At 40.5% G+C, this 19542-nt stretch overlaps 1 pseudogene; it reads left to right on the top strand.

The window, feature by feature from the left end:
• The first annotated feature begins 2017 nt into the window (after positions 1 to 2017).
• Positions 2018 to 3130, top strand: LOC137833015 (proliferating cell nuclear antigen-like; annotated as a pseudogene).
• Positions 3131 to 19542: the final 16412 nt, after the last annotated feature.

The following is a 19542-nucleotide window of genomic DNA, read 5'->3' as shown; positions in this document are numbered from 1 at the left end:
AAATAAATAAGTATAGAAAATAAAAACAACAATAATAAAATAAAAACAAAAAACAAAAATAAATAAACAATGACAGAAAAAAATAATAACTAAAAACATATAAGATATAAAATAAAGGAAAAACAAAATAAGATAAATATACAAGATATAAAAAAAAATTCCAAACAAGATAAAGATAAGAGATATAAGACGATACTAAATAAGTAGATGTTGGTCATAAAAAGAAAAATAAATGAAAGATGATCATTTATTTAATATTTTTTTCAATGGCACATTAAATAGTTTGTCCGAAATGAAACATAATTAAGGACGAGAAAAACACAATCCAATAATGTTGGGACATGTTCTTTTTGTGTGTTCTGGTGTTTAACAATATGAACATTTTTTTGTTTGATCATATTGTTCTCTTATGTCAATATCAATCCTTATTCGACTTGACTTAGGTTTCCCCTTTGAGGTTATTTTCATGTCGGAACTTGGCATAATATTTGACTGGTGTATGCAGGTCAATACTCTTCATTTTTTAGTTCTATCAAATAGTCTTTTGTAACATAAAAGATCTGTTGCAATGTTGTTGTTTTTATTTTCTATATTTATTTATTTTTACATTTTTCTTCTTCTCATTTTTAAGCATTAAGTGTAACAATTGCATTAGTTTTTTTTTAGGATTTTGCATTTAGGGTAGATAGACACTTCAATATTATTTGTGCCTTCAATATTAATTAATACTAATTGACTTTGATTTTTTTATAATTATGTCATGTATTTTTTACTTGAAATTAACATGATTACATCATCAATAATAATAAAAATAAATACTAATTTATGTTTATAGATTCAACTTTTATGTTGTTGTAGAGTTTAATTTTTTATTTTCTTCATTCTTAAAAAAAATTAAACTAAACATTTTTAATTTATTACTTTTTTATTTTTATTTTGTAAAAAATCATTTATTTATTCATTAATTATATTTCTAACTATTTTAAACATTAAAAATACTTATTTTTTAATGTATTCAAAATTAAAATTATAAAATAAAATTAATTTATTATTTATTTATTTATTTTTGAAATGGTGCTAGATAGTGAAATAAAAAATAAAAGGGTGTTAGATAGGGAAATAAAAACAAAAGGGTGTTAGATAGGGAAATAAAAACAAAAGGGTGCTAGATAGGGAAATAAAAGTGTAAATGGTGCTAGACAGGGAATTGAGCCACATACACTCTCTCATTATGCAATTAATTTTCAAAATAAATTATATCTTTCAATTCATAACCATTCCTCCACCTCTTTTCAATTCATAACCGTTCCTCCACATCTCTTTCCATTCAAAAACCGCTTTTCCATCTCTCTTTCAATTCAAAACCGCCCACTACGTATACCAAATATTGTAGAAAAAATAAGAAAGGGCACAATGACCATAATACAATAATAAAATTAAATATTAATATAAGGATAAAATGGGAAAAAAAATTAAGAGCAGTTAAGAGGGGAATAAGAAATGACACAAGGACCATAATACAATAATAAAATTAAATATTAATATAAGGATAAAATAGGAAAAAAAATTAAGAGCAGTTAAGAGGGGAATCCCTTTATATATATATATAATAATTAAATAACAACTTAACAAAAATACTCAAATGTTTATTAATCATTACGAACTCTCTATTTTAGTTATATATGTTTAAAATATTAAAATAAAACTCAAACATTATACTTTTTAAAAATGTTTTTACCCACTAACATTAGAAAATTTTCTAACGCAGTAAGAGATGTACTTTATAACATGTTTTTATAGTTTTTACATTCTCCTTTTATACAAATATATTTATGTGTTAAGAAAATAAAATTTTTAAAACCTATACGCGGATAGATCGCGAGCGCTTTCCCGCTAGTTAATAGTAAATGAATCCCAATTTCTCAATTCAAAATAAGCCTTCAAAGTTTCTCTGCAACCTTCATCATAATAGGTCTTCAATTCTCGTTTTAAAATATTGCTTCCAGAACTCAAAACCCCAACCATTCCTAAACCGCTATCAAAATGTTGGAAGTCCGTTTCGTGCAAGGTTCCCTTCTGAAGAAGGTTTCGGAAATCATCAAGGAGTTCATCAACGACACCAACTTTTACTGCTCCTCCACCGGAATCATCGTCCAGGCTATGAATTCCAATTTGTCAATTCTCGCGCTTCTCCTCCGATCCTCGGGGTTCGAGCACTACGTTGCGACCGCAACTTCTCCATGGGTATGAACCTCTACAGCATGGTTGAGTTGCTGAATCGTGCGAACGGTGATGACATCATCACCATAAAAGCCGATGACGGCGGCGACACCGTCACCTTCACTTTCGAAAGCCCTAGTATGTTTTTATGTCTCTAGCGATTTTAAAATTGTTGATCTAGTTTTTTGTTTTGACGAATGGACTCACGTGACTTGTCTTTGTTGTTCTCTTACAGTGCAGTATAAGATTTCTAATTTTGAAATGAGGCTGGTGGATATTGATAGCCCCCGTTATTGGATACGAGAGGATGAAGCAAAATATATGGAGTATCTCGCGATGGTTAAGATGCCGTCTTCTGTCTTTGATGGGATCTGCAGGAATATCAGTAGAATATACGGTATGTTTGACCTTGACCTTGTCATTACCGTCACCCAGGAATATGTGAAGTTTTCCACTCAAGGAATTGAAAATTTAGGATCTGCATCCGTGCGCAATGTGAGATTTTTTATTTTTAGTTTATTAAACAAATCATTCTTGCTTGTGCTATTCCTTAGTGGTTGGTTGATCTTGCAGCCTGAAGAAGCCGTGATTGATATGTTTGATGTGAACAAGCCTGTGTCAATGAGAATTTAATGGAGGGAGATACATGAGCTCTTTTATGAAGGCAACAACCTTGTCCAATACCGTCTCCATTATTCTGTTAAAGAACCTGGCAGTTGTTGTTGAATACAAGATTGCTGAGATGAAGATTCCTGAGATCGGTTATTTGCGGTTCTATATTCCCCCAATTACATCCCCTACATCATAGGGAGAAGAATAGAAAGGATGAATGTTTGGATGTTAGGTTAGGATACTAGGATTGTTCTTTCCGTTTAGGGTTAGGGTTTATACATTTCTCGAAGTTGTTTAATTATGTTTGGATGTTATGTTGAACTTTGTAGTTTTCGTTTAAACTTTGAGCAGCAAATTTGGAATTCAAGTATTTTACTTCTATTTATATCCTCCTGTCACTATATTTTGCCAATAATTTGTTCAGAATACTTTGAAGTTTACCAAATTGGCTGTATTCCAACATATTTAAAGTCTGAAAATTTGTCTAAATACTATTGAAGTTGGCTGAAGGGGTATTTACACCCTAAATGAATAAAGGATCTATGGAAACAAGCTGTACCAGCAGTTTTAAGAGTGGATATATGCAATATTTAACTCTTTTTTAACATAAAAATTATTTATAAGTCCACAAAATAGATATAAGTGATACATAAGGATAATCCAAACCTAAAGAAAAGTTATAAGAAGAAATGAATTATTAGAAGAAAGATGACCTAATTTTCTCTTAAACTACTCATAATTATCTAACCATAATTAACCATGAATTTTCAATTAACATTTTTGTCGTTGTGAATAACTAGGGAGAATTTTCGTAAATATGCTGACTTTTACTTCAAGACCTTTGGAGACAGTGAAAAATTGGGTGACTCTGAATGAACCCTTATCATATAGTCTTAATGGCTACAATGGTGGCACCTTTGCACCAGGTAGATGCTCTAAGTATGTTGCCAACTGTAGTTCTGGTGACTTAGCCACTGAACCCTACAATGTTGGACAACCTATTACTTGCTCGTGAATCTGCTGTCACCTTGTAAAAGACAAAATACCAGGTTAACTTGTAAATCGTTTTCTAGAAAATCAAAACCAAATATTTTAGCATTTATACAGTTCAGAAAAAAAATATCATTTCTATTTTTACTGGTTTCTTAGTAATCTAATCCGTTGTTCCTTAAAAGCATTTTCATATGATTCTTAATCATGAGTTTTGTTTTATCTTCATATAAACACTATTACATATGAGACTTTATGAAGTTCTATACGACTTTTTCCTTCAAAATATATCTCACTATTGTTATTATTAATTTTTTTCTTCAAAATATCTCTTATTTGGTTGATGAGCATATTTAAATTATTGGAGAGTATTAATGATGTTTACTCTGATTTGGTTTAGGTCTACCTCTTTTAATAGTAGAATTAAAAATGAAAAATGAAAATAATGTGATGTTTATTCGTTGCACATCTGATGAAAACATATTGTGATTGTGTAGTTTCCTCAAAAAGGAAATATTGGGATCACCTTACCAACTCACTACTTTCTGCCAAAATCTAACACTGCTGCTGATAACAAGGTTGCAAGTAGAGCTCTCGACTTTTTCTTTGGTTGGTACGTATTAAAACTCACAAAAAACTATTTTTTCTTGCTGTCACCAGTTTTGTTTTTTCTTTCCATATTTTTTCTTTCTTCTACATTTCATTTGAAGCATAGATATTGACACAAACTATCTTCATAGCACCCTCTAGCCAAACTCCTTCAAGCCCCAAAACCCTCTCTCTAACCAAGGATTAGAGCTTCCACATTCCGAATACATAACATACGGGCCTGAGTTAGCCCATTCCCCACTTGTTTGGGACCAACACTACCATTCGCTTCTGAACTGTATTGTGAATTATTGTTGGCCCAAAAGCCCAAATGGCAGTAGTTGATAAAAAAACATTAATTTTAAATAGTAATTGTACAAATTCATTCTTTGGTAAAATTGACTCTAGAAAATTAAATTATTTTATTTTTGGTTAAATATACTTTCGTCCTATACTATAACATGAAAATGATTTTTGTTCATGGTCTAAATGTACTTCTATCGTGAAAATGATTGAAATATGTCATTTTGTATATGAAACTGGTTCAATTTGATGTTCCATTTCATCAACCCATTGGAAGTAGTTAGAGTGGCTATCAGTCTATCATAAAAACAACAACAATTTTTTTATAAAAAAAACTAACAATCTTTGAAAAACTAATTATCAGTTCACATAACCAATAATACATTCCAATCATTTCCATACTATAGATACCTGAACGTTCTAAATTTGAATCAAGGACGTAACTGGGGGCCGAGAGAATTATCATGAAGGAGAAAGTAGATGGTATCAACCCGCAGCATGGCAAGTGAGAAGATTGTTGATCAAGGATGATCTTGAGCTTTGATGTCTCCAAATCCATGGTGTTTGATGGAAGGTTGGTGTTGCTGCTTGTGTGGGTGAGATCTGGGTAGATTTATGTGTAATTCACTCTTTTTTTGAATCTAAAATTGATTGAAATCAAAACCTTTTTGAAAAAAATTGTTTTCTAAAGAAGTGGAAAAACAACCAGTTGTTTTATCGTTTCAATTGGTTGTTTGACACTTAGTGATTTTTGAAAAGGGTTTGAAGTTGTTTGACTTGGTTGACTTTACTGTCAAACCAATTCAATCCGTTGTTTTGAAAATTCAACTGATTGTTTTTTGAAAATCCATAACAGAATTTATGTTAAGTTTGGTAAATCAGCTTTAAATGTTTTCTAACTGTTTTGGCTCCTGCTTTAAATGTTTTTAACAAACCTTTGGAGTATATAAAGGTTGTTTTACGCTTCTAAAGGCATTGAAAACAGTTTAGACATTTTGAGATTGAGAAAACATATTTGAGTTTTCAAGATTTGCATCAAGCTTTTGGATTTTCACAAAGAAATGGAATATGATTGCTGTAATCTTTCGTTTTGATATTGATCAGATGTAATCCTTTCTTTATCTCTTGTATTTCTGGATATTGGTTGTGTAAGTAGAATCGGAGGGTGTTTTGGTTTCTGTGGTGTTGTGTGCCAAAGGAAGTGTGTGGCTTGAGGTGTTCAAGGTCACTTCTTTGGTGTGGTTGTTTGTAATCTAGATTTTGATTGCATAGTAGATACCAGTGGTTTCTGGAGATAGGATGTAGCTCTTGGGATAAGAGTGAACCAGTATAAATTGCTTGTGTGCTTTTCTCTTGCCCCGAACTCATTTAAATTCTGCTTTTAAGTTGTTTTTAACACTGCTGATAAAAACAACTGGTTGAATTGCAAAAGCAACCAGTTGATTTTCTGGAAATCAACTTAAACAATTTTGTTTCATTGTTTCCTTGATTTCTTTCTCTGTCATTTTGGATTGAATTTCATTATACCTACCTTCAAAGCTTGCAAAAATCTTTTATAAACAATTCACCCTCCCCCCCCTCTTGTTTAAGGTCATATATTCTAACAAAGATGTATGAGATCGAGCAGACGACACGGTTGTTGGCTCTACAGAAGGAGCTGGCTGAGATGAAGAGGAAAAACGAAGAGATTACTAAGAAGAATGAAGAATAGATCATGGCTCTCCGAAAGGAGAATAAGGAGATGAAAAAGCTCATGGAGGGAGGACCGTCTGTTGAACCAACCAACCTGGTTGGGAGGTCCTTTACCACACCTGTCGGCAGTCGAAGAAGAATCCCACTTTGGAGATGGATGGAGAATCTTATCCAAACAAGTCGATGCACACGACCGAAACTGTGGGATCCATTCGCCGACACCCTTTTATCGATTTTGTCATCGGTACTCCACTACCAGACAAGTGGAAGGGGTTCAACAGGGACCACTACGATGACATGACCGATCCTGATGAGCACATAGATGCGTACACTACGCATATGAGCTTGTACACTTCAGATGATGCAGTCCTCTGTCAAGTGTTCCCTACCTCGCTGAAGGGAGGAGCATTGAGCTAGTTTATGAAGCTCCCTCCAAATTTCATAGACTACTTGGAAACCTTGGTAGCTAAGTTTGATACTTAGTTTGCTACCAGCCGACCGCATCATTTGACTTCCATTGCACTGGTTGGCATTCGGCAGGAGAAAGGAGAGTCCTTTAGGAAGTTCATCGACAGGTTTGGGAAGGTGGCAATGAGCACCCAAAACCTCAGCCTTGACGTGACAATGCATCATATGCTCACAGCTCTCCGTCCGAGACCCTTCGCGGATAGCCTGGCATGCAGCCAACCACGAGCCTTGATGAGCTTAAGCGCCGAGCCGCTATGTTCATGCAACTAGAGGAGTTGCGGAGTTCAAAAATCAAGCTCGAGCGAAAGCGAGCGGGAAGAAGAAGGACGACAAGGAGCGTCAGGGACGGTCCGGGTCCGAACGAGGCGACAGGAGGAGAGATAACTAGGGACCCCAGTTTACACAATACATTATGGTAGTTGCATTTAATTACATTTCTAAATATTATAAATTTTACTTATGTTGTCTTCAATTACAACAATTTATAAATATTTATTTAATTGTATATTTATTTTTATTTTTACTTATTTCAAAAAATTAAATACATGGTCTTTCACTACTAGAAAATCATTCATTATAAATCAATTTTAGAGACAAAAAAAAATTCTATATTGACTAAATTAGGTATTATTTTAGAGACTAAAAAAATTATTAATTTCTATTATATAAATAGTTTATAGATTGGTATCTAATTAGCTACCAATTATTTAGATTCTAAAGTTGGTATCTAAAATTTTGGTATCTAATTAGACCAATTTAGAAATCATTTATTAATAATAGAAAATAATTCAGATACCAATAATTTTTTTAGTCTCTAAAATAGTATCTAATTTTATCAATATAGTAACTAATTATTTTTAGTCTCTAAAATTAGTTTTTATTTAATGATTTTCTTGTAGTGTTTTAATAGTTTATATGACTTGTTATATTACAATAATCATGTTTAAAATAAATCAGTGACTTAGTGGATTAATAATCTTTTTAGAAATATTATGAGTGTGGTATAAAAGAATAAGCAGATTTTAAAATGATTAAAAATGTTGTGTAATTTTAAAAAGAATAAATCACATTCATAAAAGTGTTGATTGTATTTACTAATATAATTGTAACACTTAAATAACTGTGACCTAAAGGTAAACGCAATCTATAAAAAGAACGTTGCCTAAAAAATACACAACAACTTTTTTAAGGCAACAACTAACATGTGTTACCTGGAATTTTGAAAAAAAAAATGTTACCTAAATGTTGGTAAAAAAGTGTGACCTATTATATTCATATAAGACAACAGTTTTAATGGTTTTAGGAAAAAAACGATGATCCTATAGCCACAACTACGTATTCTTCAGTTGGAAAACTATGAACAAACTATTGTTTAAAATTAAAATCACAATTTTTCTTTTTACTTTAGACAATATTTTTAAATTGATGTCTGAATTAACATGCAACCGCTATTGATTTCGTATTATTAAGACGAACCACTTCATTTAAAATCTAAAAGTCATATATGAGTTTTATAAAAAATAATTGTATGTCTCCATTCCATATCGTATTTTATAAAATAAGAATAGTAATTTTTTCTTTCTCAATCAATATTCATACTACAGTAATAATTGTGATTTAGATAACCAGATTTTCCAACCTTGATAAGGCTTTTCATCTATTCATCATCCTTTATAACACATTTTAACTTTCCACCTACATTAATGTTTAAACACATTTCATAAAAAAAATCATTAGACATGTGAAAGGAACGATAATTTTTTTTTTATCAGCAACGAATTAATAAAATTTAAAAGAGACACTTCAGGGGTGTCCCAACTCGTATACAAAAGACCTTAATGTCTAGACCGTACGCACAGGCTTACAAGGTTCTGCTGGACATAAAAGAGCCAACCTATAAATTTAAGGTTTACCCATTTACCCCAACAGATAGAGAAAACATCACAAAAAACCCTTACCCACCACCTAAGACAGAAAACAAACTTTACCCCTACCAAAGTCCACAAAATCCACCATAGCACACCATATCAGCACTCATCAAAGCTAAGGCATCATAACCACCAGCACTCTCCATGCCAGAAAAAGACACGCTGAGTTGACGGTGTTGAGTAGCACCCATTCTCCACAACAGGCTCGGTACTTAATAGTCCCCTGCAGCTACCGCACACCAACCACACAGCTGCTCTTCCAGAACACAGAGAATATGGCTAGGAAACCTGCTTAACTTCTCATGCTTTGAATAAGGCAGCCGAAACTCCAAACTGATATGAAGTCATCATACCAGCAGCCATTACCTGAGTACCTGTCCAAAAAGATACACACCAGCAGAAGAAAATATTCACAATCCCTGTTTTAAGGCCAGGAGAGTATATCAGTAACTCCAATCATCTCCCATCTACCTCCCTTTACGACCGTTACCCACCTAGATGCCCCAACCCGCGCATAAACACTTGACAAAAAACCAGTGCAATACAATGCCCACAGAGAAACTACAAAGTTCAGCTCTACTAGTGTCGTGTACACTAGTCCCCCAGTGTTACCTCCTACACTGGCTTCTCACTGATACTGGATTGGTACTGCTACACTGCACAGGCCCCGTCTTGTACATGCCTACCTCAGTTAGTACTGAACATTCCAAGGCCCTCAGCACTAGCAGCTTTACAGGCACACACCAGGATTGAGAACCTAGTTCGAAAAAGCATAGCTAAAGAAATTTGTCCCAAACTTCAACTTGAGCCACACTGAGAGTTGGGCTAGGTGGAAAATCTCATCTACATCGGCTATCCCCTGCTTGAACACCATCAAATTTCTTTGATCCCAAATACTTCGAACTATAGTAACCCATACACCCTTTCAAACCTGATTCTGTTTAACATTCAAATGGGGCAAGTGAAAACTCTCAAAGTGGATTAAGATATCCTTGTGCTGCACATATGTGATGCCTAGCCATCTGAAGCAAAGGAGCCATACCCGTTGCGCATAAGCACATTCTAGAAAGAGGTGTTGTGTTGTTTCTTAAGCTAACAGCCAATCCTCTCCGAATTAGATTGTCAAAGGTTGGGAGTCTCCCAATCAAAATTCTCCAAGCTGTATAAAGCGCTTTGGGAACAGCTGTAGCTTGCCAGAGGGAAGAAAAAATGTCATGCAAGTCATTATTTGCCTGACTACACAATACTAAGTAGGCGGACTTCACAGAGAACACACCATCTTGTTCCCTGCTCCACACTAAAACATCCTTCCTTTCCTTGCATAGGCTCTTTCCTATAATAAGATTTAACAGATCTTCCTCCATAACACTTTCCCAAGCGAACCTGGACCTTCTCCAACTTAGCCTCCAACTCCACCCAACATCCTCCCAAGAACCCACTTCTCCCACCACCTTACTTTGATCCAACGAAACAGAATACAGCCTAGGAAACAACGTTTTAAGCTTATAATTCTCCACCCAAGCATCTTCCCAAAATCTGACTTTATCACCAGCTCCAACATTCCAACCAATCGATTTATGGAACCGTCCATCACCATCTCCCTCGCCATAAGCCCTATATAGGTCTTTCCACCACCAAGAGGAGTAGTTACTCGATACTTCAGATCCTACTCCCTCCATGTTATACTTAGAGACTAGAATCTTTTTCCATTTCCCCTTTTCCTCACTCAACATCCTCCATTTCCATTTTGCTAGTAAAGCACAGTTGAACATTCTAACATCCTTGACCCCAAGACCCCCTTCCTCCTTTGGCTTGCAAACATTGCCCCAACTAACCCACGAGATACGGTTATTTTTCGCCCCCCAGGCCCAGACAAACCTCCTCTGGATGCTAGAAATCTTCTTGCACACTGATACTGGAGCTTTAAATAAGGACAAGTAAAACAGAGGTACGGAGGTTAAGACCGATTTAACCAAGCACACTCTACCTGCTAGTGACAAGCATTTCCCCTTCCAAGCACAAAGTCTAGCTTTAACTTTATCCACCATTGACTCTCAGAATTGCGTTCTCTTAGGATTCCCACCTACTTTTAAGCCCATGTACTTGAAAGGAACCTGCATTAATCCACAGTTGAGACTTCTCGCATAAGTTTCTAACAAGCTCCTTCCAACCTTGATACCTGCCAGCTTAGATTTATGGAAGTTAACTTTAAGACTTGATGCCAACTCAAACATCCTAAGAATTGCCTTAATAGTGAAAATATTAGAGAAAGAATCTTCACACATAAAGAGGGTGTCGTTCGCAAACTGCAGCATACAACATTCCAACTCATTTCTCCCCACTCTCACTCCCCTTAGTAGGTTTTCCATTGAGGCGGAGCGTACTAGACCAGCCAACCCTTCCGCAACAATAAGAAAAAGGAACGGAGCCATAGGATCCCCTTGCCTCAGATCCCGGTCTAAACTCCTTCGTCGGGCTTCCATTGACCAGAATAGATATTGTTGCTGATTCTAAGCAGCCTTGCACCCACTTAATCCATCTCACATGAAACCCCAACCTATTTAACATATCAAAAAGGAAGCTCCACCTGACCGAGTCATATGCCTTTTCGAAGTCCACCTTCAAGAACACACCACTCCTCCTCCTTCTTCGTACTTCTTCAATCACCTCATTGGCCACCAGAGCACTCTCTAACAGACCCCTACCTTTCATGAAGGCTGATTGGTTTTCATCGATGACCATAGGTATAACAGTCTTCATCTGACGCGACATGACCTTGGTAATGATCTTATACATAGCTCCCACAAGAGAAATAGGTCTGAATTGATCGATCGTAGTGGGATCTTTTACCTACGAAACAAGAGCAATAAAGGACGAATTACACCCCTTCATAAGATTCCTAGTCTCATGAAAGCAATGCACCGCTTCCATAACATCTCCCTTTAGTGTCTCCTAGTTGGCTCTAATAAAATTGAAGTTAAAGCCGTATGGACCCGGGCTCTTAGTCCCCTCACATTGCCACACTGCCTATCTTACTTCCTCCTCAGAAAACACCTCAACCATCCTCAAACTGACCTCTTCGGGAAGAGATTTAAATTCCACAGCTCCAAGCCTCACTCCTAGATCAGGGGTGGCCTTAAATCTATCCTCAAACACTCGCTTTACTTCCCTTCGCACTACATCCGGCTCTTCACACCACTGGCCATTTAACTCAACTCCTTTGACTTCATTCTTGAGTCTTCTCCACGTGATAGTAGAATGATAGAATTTAGAGTTGGAGTCCCCATATTTGAACCAGTTTGACCTGGCTTTTTGCCTATACAGGGATTCCAGCTTTTTCTCTACCAATCTTTGTTGACTAACAAGTTCCAATCTTCTTAACTTTTCACCCTCCAGCAAGTCAGATACGCCATCCTTGACATCAAGATCCTCAATCTCCTTCAAAATCCTCCGCTTTTTATCCTCAAGATTCCCAGAGACACTCCTATTCCACTCTTTAAGATCCAACTTCAGTCGTTTGAGTTTATCTTTAACTTTGGTTATATTGTTGCCCTGCACCTCATATGATCCCCATTTATCCCTCACCAGATCCTTAAACCCAGGCTCCAGGATCCATGCATCAATTGATTTAAATGGTTTTGGACCCCAGTCTTTAATCCAGGATTTCACCACTATTGCACAGTGATCTGAAACCTCCCTCGTTTGTACATATTGCTTGCTCATTGGCCACACTTGAAGCCATTCTTCGGATACCAGAATTCTGTCAAGCCTACTTTTTGCAGATCCATCTGCCTTAAACCATGTGAACTTCTTACCTACAATAGGCAAATCCTCCATAAAATTACTTCCAATGAAATCATTAAAGTCCCTGATTTTCTTTTTATTGCTTGCATTTCTTCTAATGCCTTTCCTTTCTGCAGCACACCTGACTGCATTAAAATCTCCACAACAACACCACACCTTTCCCTGATGAAGACTTCTAAGATCAGAAACAGCTTCCCATATAGCAATCTTATCACTTGGGTTACAAGCAGCATAAACATTAATGATAATACATGAGTAGTTTGACTTTATATGGTGCCCCACAATAGCAATAAAACCTTTCCCTATAGAATGGGACACATATTGGAATGCTTCCTTGTGCCACATAGATAACGTACTTCCAGCCCCATTCACACCGTCATTATGCACCCACCCACCTTATTATCTCCCCAGAGAGAAAAACACCTGCTATCTGAAAACTCTGTTAGTTTTGTTTCTTGCACACACACAAACTCTGCACCCTCCTTAGCAATAATATTTCTAAGATATTTAGCTTTCACTCCCCCCCCCCAACCCTCTGACATTCAAATTGATAACAATCATGGGATACCTCCTCTAATTCCCTCTTTGAATTTACTCAACACTTGGTTGTCCCTGTCCTCCAAGGTTTCCATTTCTTTGATTAGCATGCCTGCATCCCCGGAACATGTTGTCCCCAAACGTTTTCCTACTTCCCTTAGCCTAGTAGCTTCGATTTGGGTGGCTTCCCTTCTAAGACGATTATTGCATTCAACAATTTCAGAATCTGACATAGCATAAGTTTTAGAACTTAACCTGGTCGAATAGTTGTTTCCTTGGTGAAGAGACCCCAAGCCCCCCTTCAACCTACACCGTCGCTGAACTGTGAGAGTCCCCTTCTCCCATAGTGCTCTTAAATGTCGCACTCTCTCTAGTGTGATACGAGCTTCCTCCATAGCAACGCCTTCCTTTCCGTTAACTATGCCTACCTCCTCGTTCCCCGCTTCTACCTCTTCATCCTCCACTTCAGCCTCATTCCGATTCGTAGCTACGTCGTTTTGGATTCCTTCTAGACTGAGATGCGAGGTCGCGTCTCCTTTAGTGCCCACACCCCTAATAGATACCCCCTTCGTTCTTTCCGCCGTTGACAAGAGCCCAGCGCCGCCCGACATCTGAGTTTGAGCTAAATCGCGATTTGCGCAGTGGCGCGCAAGAGTCTGAATGCAACTTCCCCTGCTCTGGGCCTCAGTGCAAATGGGCCTGGACCTAGAATTACTTACGTCCTCCACCACCTCTACTAAGTTGACCATAGAATGATGTAGAGTCGCACACGCCTCGCTGACACGTTTTTGCGTGTCAGACACACATGTCCTCTCCGCTGATACTCCCTGCATACACAAGTCTTTTCTAGTGCAAAATAGACCTCTTTTTTGCTGACAACTTTTGTGTTGTTCTGAGCATTCCTTATCCATAACTTTTGATGCGTGCACTGTTGACCTACCCTCTCCTCCCCCGGTTACCTTCTCCAGCCGCCACCCATTCCTTGCTTCACTACCATCCTCTTCCTCGCTGAACTTTTCAGAGGCCAACGAGTCTGCCATGAAAGACTCTACTGAAGAGACACTATCAGAGGACCCTTCGTGGTTGAAGGCACACTTGCAACATAAATCTCCTCCACCAATTTTTACTGCCTCCTCAACAACAGTTATGTTATATAATCTCCCATTAATACGAAATTCCTTGGAAAAATCTGCTTTACATGACTTCAACAACCTAACCTGGCAACGAGCATATTCCAAGCAATCCCAAGACAGAGTGGCTGCATCTATCCCCACCACCGTGGCTACTTCCCCCATAACTTTTGATAAACACTCATTGCTCCAAAGTTGGAACGACAAACCATAACATCTGACCCACACTCTTTTATATCTTACAACATCATGCATAGACCAAGGTTTGATATCTGCAAAGATGCTGTAAAACCACTCCCTATGTAGTTTCACCAGCTCTTCCATTCTGCCTTCCGCCTTAGGAGATAAAAGAACTAGGTTGTCACCCAGATACTTCGTCTTAAACATAGACATCCCACCCTTAAGGCACTCCTCTTGCATCGATTCAAAGTTAAACTCATCCAACATACAACCGACCATACTATTGGTCAACCAAGGAAGAGACTGCACCCTCGACGTTACACTAGGGCCACTCCACTGACCTTGTGCTGGTCTTTTCACTGCATCCGCATACTACTGTAGGCCATAGCTATTTTTGGTCTTTTCTTCCTTCCCTCATTTTTCCCTCCATACCTCCTTGTTCTTCCTCTGTATATGATTGTGTACGTCCCCCCCTCTTGCCTTCGCTTCATCAAAGTATAACCCGCCTCCTTTGCTTCCATACCCGTCTCTCCTATACCTTGGGAGATTAACATGAAGCTTCATATTTCCAATATAACAACTATCTAAGTCCCTCTCCAGGCTAACAACATTTCTTACACCAAAAAATCTTACAAACCCGAATCTTCTGCCCCATCTATTCCTTCGCCTTGATATGAATACTTCCTTGACCTTAGCCCACTTCTAAAACACTTCCAACATATCAAATTCTCCATGACTATCTGGGAAGTTGGAGAAGAAGAAGGTTGTAAAAGAGTTAGCATAAGATAGATTCCTCCGCTCCGCATATCCTCCGCTCCGCGGTTTGACGTATTTGGTCGGTAGGAACGACAAATTTAGATCAATTTAGAAGGAAGTTTTTCAACCAAAGAGAAGAGAACTTTAGGTTATTGTAATCCACATATATATCTGTCCAAATCGAACTTTAGGTTCTTAAATAAGGAATTAATAGAGCAATTTATGATAAAATAATTGTGAACTTACGAACAATTATTAAATAAAAATTAATTTTAAAAATAAAAAATAATTAGTTATTTTATTAATTGTACCGCCCTGGTGGTCGGGTGTGATGACGTGGCATCCTGTTACAGTGTAGGCGTGTTGATAAGGCGCCAGGTTGACAGTTGGGAAGGAAGTCGGGAGGCACGTGTAGTCGCCGATAGTTAAGTTGGCGTGTTCCGGTCTCCAGCGTACCAGAATAGGCGATCGCCAGTTTGGGGATGAAGTCGCCAGATGCGGACTCAGGCGACCAGACAGTCGGAGATCGCCAGAACAAGCACATCGCCGAAGTTAAAGGAGAAGCAGATTATGGAGGCGGCCGGCGAGACCACAGGGAAGGTGTATGAAGGCCCTACCTCGCCAGTTTCAGTAGAGATCGCACTCCTGAGTTAGCTATGCACTGGGCAGTACCATGCGTAGGTAACTTAGCCAAAATGAGAGTAGAAGCAACGCCAAGTCAGTGAGCCTCCAGATGATGGCACGTGTACGGTTGGATGCAGGCCACGTGTCCAAGCCTGTAACTGCCAGGAGAGAGAAAACCACCAGGTATATAAGAGTTCCTAACAGATTTTCTAAGGTACGCACGTTCAGTTCATACACTTTACGCTTGCGAGTGACAGAGCTGTTGTGAGAGAGATTTGCACGGTTCCAGTTCTTAGTATTTGGTGATACCGTCACTGACTTGAGCGTCGGAGTGCGATCGGCCGCAGCGGCGCCGTATCGTTTCTTTGCAGGTTCTTGAGATAGATCCAGAGGAGGAACGGAAGCGAGGAGCGGCGCGCACGTCGATCCTTTGACGAGGCATTCTCCAGCGCTCCGGTCAACAGGCAGGATCATCAGGCGCCCACCGTGGGGCCGTGTAAAACGTGCTCCCATCCACAGCGTGAGTTCGTGGAGGTTTTCGAGGTTTCCTGCGCGGTTGTGTGCTGGTGCAACCGTCGTTCTTGGTTTCTTTGAGTTTCGTTCGGTGAAGTTTGTGTTTTAAACCGTTCGTTTGGCTTTTCGATCGGTGGATTCGAGTTCTTTCGTTTGGTTGTTTGGTTCGCGGGGAAACGGTGGTTTTTGGTGAAGCTGCGATTTTCTTCGAAGGTTTGCGGTGTTCTTGAAGTTCTTGCGCATTTTCTTGAGTTTTCTCCGGTTGATCGCTGATTCAATCGTGGTTGAAGTGTCATTTGCTGTATTCCTGTGGTTCGCTGAAGTTAATGAGAAAGATGAGAAGCAATCGTTCCAGTCCCGTGGCTCCTGTCGCAGCCGAAGGCGACGCCGCCATGACCATGGCGCAGATGGCAGAAATGATGCGCTCATTGCAGGCCACTGTAGAAGCCTCGCGCGTCGAGCAGGCAAGGATACATGAAGACCTGGTCGCCTCTCGCGCCAGGAACGAGGAGCTCAGCAAGGTAGCTGAGGAGCTACGTCGAGCTCTTCAGGAGCAGCAGGTTCGTTCTTCCGCTGAAGAGGTGGCACCGTCGACGCCGCCTCGTGTTTTCCCAATGCCTTTCATTCAGGCGATTACCGACACGCCAATTCCCACGAGCGTGGTCCCGGTTAAAGCTGTTTTTACTGGCGTGGAAGATCCAGAGGCTCATCTGACCACGTTCCATACACAGATGATGCTGTCAGGGGGGTCGGATGCTGTCTATTGTAAGATGTTCGTGAGCACTCTCCAGGGAACGGCGATGGAGTGGTTTGTGAGCCTGCCTAATGGCCACATAACTAATTTTCAGCAATTCTCGAAAATCTTTGTCGAGCAGTATATTGTGAACAAGGCACCGCCCAGGGTGTCCTATGACCTGTTTGATATAAGGCAGTACCATGGGGAGTCCCTCAGAGACTACCTCAATCGCTTCGGAGCGCAGATGGTCAAATCGCCGGCCAAGGATGAAGAAATGCTAGTTTATGCCTTCAAAAAGGGCGTGCAGCCAGGGCCATTCTGCGAAGCCTTGATCAGGGCTCATCCAGCGACGTTTGCTGAAGTCAGGCGACTTGCGGTGGCTCACATCGCCGACGAGAGTGAGGTCGCCGAGAAGAGAGGCAGTGTGGCTCCCGTTAGGCCACGCGCCCAGACCAGGATCCAGCCACAGAGGGTGCTGGAAACGGCAGCGGCGGCCAGAAAGGATCAAAGGACTCGCTATCCTTACGATAGGAGAAACAAGGGAAGAAGCCAAGCGCGCCAACCGCCAGCACGCCAACAACCAGCGCGCCGGGAATACAATCGCCCGCCTAAGCACAAATTCGTCATGGGACTAGCGGACCTGATCGCTATCCCTAACATATCTGCTAGATTGAAGGCGCCCGAGAAGGTGGGCGACAAGGTGCTGGGGTCGAAGCCGGACGTCTGGTGCGAGTTCCACCAGTGCTTTGGCCACAACCTGGACTCGTGTTTGTCTTTAGGGTACCAGCTCGACGATCTGGTTAAGAGCGGGTTCCTAAACGACTATCTGCTGGACAGAAGGACCGGAGGAGCGTCGAGTTCCCAGCCGGCAGGTGGAGAAGCCCAGCAACACGAGATGCCTATCCATGGGGAGATCCACACCATTGCAGGGGGTTTCTCAGGTGGTGGATGCACCGCGTCGCAGAGGAAAAAGTACGCGCGATCGGTGATGTCAGTGGACATGTTTGAAGATCACTCGCCCGAAGTGGACATTACGTTCACCAAGCAGGATCTTCGGGACATTGTGCCTCATGACAACGATCCCATTGTTATTTCGTTGATCACGGCGGGGAGGAAGGTTCACCGAGTTCTGGTGGACCAAGGAAGTTCGGCAGACGTGATGTTCTGGCCGACTTTCACGCAGCTAGAGTTGCCCCTTGACCAGCTGAGACCCTATGGAGGGTGCTTGTATGGGTTCGCTGGCGATCAGGTGGAAGTCAGGGGGTACATTGAGCTGAGAACCACGTTTACCGATGAGGCTGGGTCGAGGACGGAGAAAATCAAGTACCTCATCGTAAACGCCCCTTCAGCATATAACATCCTGCTGGGAAGGCCCACCCTCAACAGGATAGGCGCAATTCCATCGACTCGGCACATGAAGGTGAAGCTGCCGTCCATGGAAGGGGTGGTAATCACGATAAAGTCTGATCAGAAGGAAGCGAAAAAGTGCTATGAAAATAGCCTGAAAAATAAAAGATCAGTGAGCTACGTCACAACCACCCCACCGCCCGGTGTGAAGCCCAGACCGCCGATAATGGAGGAGGCCGCTGGAAGGGACGTAGAGATGGTAGATGCTGAGCTGGGGGAGAGGAATGCTGGCCTGGAGGAAGAAGAGGCGCGGAATCGACCGGAGGAAGCCAGGGAGCTGGGAATCACCAAGGCGGTGATCGCCAGAGAATCAAGGCCCAAGCCTGTCGAGCAGTGGCTCGAGAAGGAGATCGGGGGGAAAGTTTTCAAGCTCGGAAGATCTCTGGAGGTCGATCTCCAGGACCAGATCGCCAAGGTGATTGAACGGCATCTGGACGCGTTTGCCTGGTCCGCTTCGGACATGCCCGGGATCGATCCCGACTTCTTGTGCCATCATCTGGCGATGGACAACATGGTGAGACCGGTGCGGCAAAGAAGGAGGAAATTTAATGAAGAAAGAAGGCAGGCGATCAAGGATGAGACCCAGAAACTCCTCGCTGCAGGCCACATCAGGGAAGTCCAGTACCCTGAGTGGCTGGCAAATGTCGTGCTGGTAAAGAAGAGCAACGGGAAATGGCGCATGTGCGTCGATTTCACCGACCTGAATAAGGCTTGCCCAAAGGATTCGTATCCTTTACCAAGCATTGATGCCCTGGTTGATAGTGCTGCAGGGTACAAGCTGCTGAGTTTCCTGGACGCCTTCTCGGGCTATAATCAGATCAAGATGCATCCCATGGATGAAGAAAAAACAGCCTTCATGACGGAGAGGTCGTGCTACTGCTATAAGGTGATGCCGTTCGGGCTGAAGAACGCGGGGGCCACGTACCAGAGGCTGATGGATCGAGTACTTGCACCGATGCTGGGAAGGAACGTGCAAGCTTACGTCGATGACATGGTCGTGACCTCGCAGGAGAAAAGCAAGCACGTTGCAGACTTGGAAGAATTGTTCACGACG

This window comes from Phaseolus vulgaris, chromosome 6 (assembly GCF_000499845.2).
Source record: "Phaseolus vulgaris cultivar G19833 chromosome 6, P. vulgaris v2.0, whole genome shotgun sequence".
NCBI classification, from domain to species: Eukaryota; Viridiplantae; Streptophyta; class Magnoliopsida; order Fabales; family Fabaceae; genus Phaseolus; species Phaseolus vulgaris.
This window is presented reverse-complemented; position numbering and strand designations above follow the sequence as displayed.